General features: G+C 38.0%; 1 long non-coding RNA gene across 1 annotated transcript; it reads left to right on the top strand.

Annotated features, from left to right (window-relative positions):
- The first annotated feature begins 1,299 nt into the window (after positions 1-1,299).
- LOC145074895 (uncharacterized) lies at positions 1,300-1,935 on the top strand. The gene is made up of 2 exons (XR_013692159.1): positions 1,300-1,407; positions 1,610-1,935. It is a non-coding gene; the product is annotated as an uncharacterized LOC145074895 (long non-coding RNA).
- Positions 1,936-4,051: the final 2,116 nt, after the last annotated feature.

Below are 4,051 nucleotides of genomic sequence, written 5' to 3'. Positions count from 1 at the left end.
CAGAAGAAATGTTTGCCCATCTCTTCAAAACGTTGATGCCTACTTCTTGACCTTTCATTCCTTGTCAACGCCACTATGAAGTAAATCCTTATTTTACCACCTCTCTTATAATGATGCATTCACCTCAAAGTTTGTGTTGGTCGATGTTGAAATGTTGCCATTGACCATCTAGATACAATGGCAATTGATAGCACCCTCGTGGTCCGACAAAAGGAGGTTCAAGAAGACCAAATGCAATGTCAACTATTTTTACTATTCTTTGGCTTGTTGTTATACGTTCAACAATTCTTAATTGTAACTCGATCAAAGATGATTATGAAGAGCGAATTTTTAGTTGAGTGAACGAGGGAGTTGATTTTCTTAGTGCCATGAACTCCAATTTGGTTCACTCATAATTCTTGAAATTGTAAATATAAAGCTCAAAGATCAATTTCAACAATAAACATTACATTGTGTATATGTGAACCTCTTAGTGTCGAGCCACGAGGGTTCAACCAATTACCACCTCCATCTGATTGTGATCGACTCATACAAACTACGTATAGGGATGGTGAGTCAGTGATTTAATTTTTAATGGCATTGGCAAAGAATAGAATGTCAAAAAGCTTGTCCCCATGTTATGGAGAGATTGACTTATAATTATTTTGTATACAGGATACCTACAAAACTAAATTCCAAATAACTTTTAACCTACATAGTTTTAATTTGAACAAGAAATATTGGGCTAGCATGTATAACTTTGGTTTTAGGGAGCCCATGCTACATACTCGAATATGATGTCATATGTGGCCCAACGGTATTAGAAATTTATGGAACCAATCAGCAAAATATGGAGAATTGTAAGTCTTTATTGGAGATAAAATTTGTAGATTTAGGATAATATAATAGGTGTGCAAATTAGTTGTTTTAAAAACAATGATGATAAAAAATAAAATTTAATTAAAAAGAAACATTATATATTCATAGACGATGTAAAATAAAGGAAATGGTATCAATGATTATTAGCTTACTGAAGAAACGCATATATTATTTGAAATAGGAATAATTTAAGAAAGATATTTAAATGATGTTAACTTAAGGTATAAAATATCTTTACTATTTATACTATATATGAAATTAAACTCACATATTACCTTTACAATAATTTAAAAAATCGTAAATTTAAACACGGTGGATATTTTTGGCACCGAAAAGCATTAAAGATTACGAATCTTATTGCTTTTTAGTAAAAGATAACATGTAGGCCACTATATAAGGCCAAATCATATCACCATTCACCACCATTTATTTTTCTTATAAATTAAACGGCTTGAGCATTTGGTTGTCTAGAGATGGCGATGACCAAGGCAACCACTTCAACACAAATTCAACTCATCATACTTCTCCCACTTCTTGCAAGTTTTCTTGGTAAATCTCATTTATTTCTTTTTGTCAATGTTATATTTATGGAACCTTCATCTTTTTTATCCAATAGAGCTTTTAAGGAGAAATATAGGACTATAAGACACCTAGAAACACATATATTACTATGTCTAGTCAATGTCGGACTCTAAAAATAACGTTTTGGATTATTATATCTAACTCTCTGTCTTTTCTATTGTCTTACAAGTGTGGGGATCTACAATGAGCCACGAGGCTCGAAGGGGGTCGACAGACATCAGTGTCACTAGCCATTCACTGCGAATGCCAAAAACAATGAAGTGTAGTTGCCAGGTTACACTGGGATTATGTAACCACAGTTGCCTCATGGGTTGTTGCAATGAAAGATGTTCTAATCAATTCAAGAATGGCGTTGGGAAATGCCTAGAGCCTATGCTTCCTAGGGCACCATGTTTGTGTCAATACACTTGTTAGAATCCACCAATATATTTTCAAATTTGAAGATATTTCTCAACTTTCTATAAACTATTAAATACACTTATTGTAGTATATCAAGTAATACCCTCTCCTAATCGATGCAGTAAAAGATTTTCACAGAAGGTCGATCATAGCAAGAACTACAAAGAATTTTGAGAGTCGAAAGAAAAAATAGTTGAAAGAAAAAATCGTGAACAATAAATAAACTAACAGTAAACAAAACTAAATGAATAAATTAATTAATTAGCTAGCGACTAACTCAATAATACTACGAAATAAAGAGTATAGTCTATTTTCTTTTTATAAGCCTACTCGTGCTTTATTTAAAGGCTTTCGACCAATGTGGGACTACAAAAGATAATTAAAGAGGAATTGAATGTATATAAACATCATGGCACTTTTATTTTCTTTGTTCCCACCAATGTGGGATAGGGATAAAAATGAGAAACCATGAGTAAGGCTTTTCATTATATTCTTCATGTCATTTTCATACTTTCATATTTCCATCATCGAATATCATATTTACAATTTTTTTTTAACTATACATTGTAGACATATCATTTGTATTTTAGTAAATTTTCATAACATAAAATGTTTTAAAAATAACAAGAATAATAAATATATACTTTTATATTTTAAAAACATAATACAATATTAAAATATTCTAAAAATCTATTGTTCTAATATCATCTATCAACACTATAAGCATGACAATTAACAAGAAATTGGTCAATATGATAATAACCGGTTTAGGATACAATTGTTATTTGAATGAAACATTCTCTAATTGCAAGTCGTTCTCGGCAATTTGGTGATAAAATCCATGGATATCTGCTCTCATTTTTATTCGGGAACCTCCAACGGCTGCAACTTACCATGCGGTCTCTGGTGCTCAGCCTTAACCCTACGGCAGGTTAAGCACCTCTCAACAAACCACACGACATCCATCTTCATACATGGCCACCAATACTCCCTCTTCAGGTCTAAATACATCTTAGTGGCACCAGGATGAATCGAGAACTTCGACCGATGAGCCTCTTCCATCAAAATGGTACGCGTCCCTCCCACAAACGGTACCCAGATACGCCCCCGGCCATCGGTAACGAACTCCGATACTAACCCAACAACTCGCTCTTTCTTCTGCATCTCAGGCTGCATAGCCTCAGCCTGAGCCCCACGAATGGTGTCCAACACCGGAGCTATCACGGTCAATCTCAAACATACATTTCGCAACGGGGTGCTCTCCGCCCTGCGGCTCAGTGCATCGGCTACAACATTAGCCTTGCCCGGGTGGTACAGGATCTCACAATCATAATCCTTGACCACGTCCAACCACCTCCTCTGTCGCATGTTTAGGTTGGGCTGATCCATCAAATACTTCAGGCTCTTGTGGTCCGTGTATATCGTACACCGAACCCCGTACAGATAGTGACGCCAAATCTTGAGGGCGAACACCACTGCCCTCAACTCTAGATCGTGGGTGGGATACCTTGACTCATGAGGCTTCAGCTGCCTCGATGCGATTTGGGTGATAGTAAACCGTTTGACAAAGAGCGCTCACTTTCTTGCCATTAGTGAAAGTTCTTCTGCGGAAAAGCTAGCAGAGGTATATGTGAGAGAGGTGGTATCGCGGCATGGGGTGCCGATCTCGATTGTTTCAGATCGAGATGTGCGTTTCACTTCCAGACTTTGGAAGAAATTCCATGATGAGTTGGGTACGAGGCTGCATTTTAGTACCGCATACCACCCACAGACTGACGGTCAGAGCGAGCGGACGATTCAGACGCTCGAGGACATGCTCCGAGCATGCGTGTTGGATTTTGGCGGGAGTTGGGACACGTATTTGCCCTTAGCAGAGTTCTCCTACAATAACAGCCATCATTCGAGCATTGGTATGCCGCCTTTTGAGCTGTTGTATGGGAGGAGGTGTCGGACTCCCATTTGTTGGGGAGAGGTAGGGCAACGAGTGATGGGTAGCATAGAGATTGTGCTTCAGACGGCAGAGCAGATACAGCAGGTCAGAAGAGATTGTTGACCGCTCAGAGCCGCCAGAAGAGTTATGCGGATAGACGTCGATCCGAGCTTGAGTTCCAGGTCGGTGATTATGTTCTCCTGAAGGTATCTCCTTGGAAAGGAGTGATTCGATTCAGGAAGAGGGACAAGCTAGGGCCCCGGTATATTGGGCCGTTCAGAA

Source organism: Lactuca serriola, chromosome 9 (assembly GCF_051521515.1).
Source record: "Lactuca serriola cultivar US96UC23 chromosome 9, Lser_US96UC23_V15, whole genome shotgun sequence".
NCBI lineage: Eukaryota > Viridiplantae > Streptophyta > Magnoliopsida > Asterales > Asteraceae > Lactuca > Lactuca serriola.
This window is presented reverse-complemented; position numbering and strand designations above follow the sequence as displayed.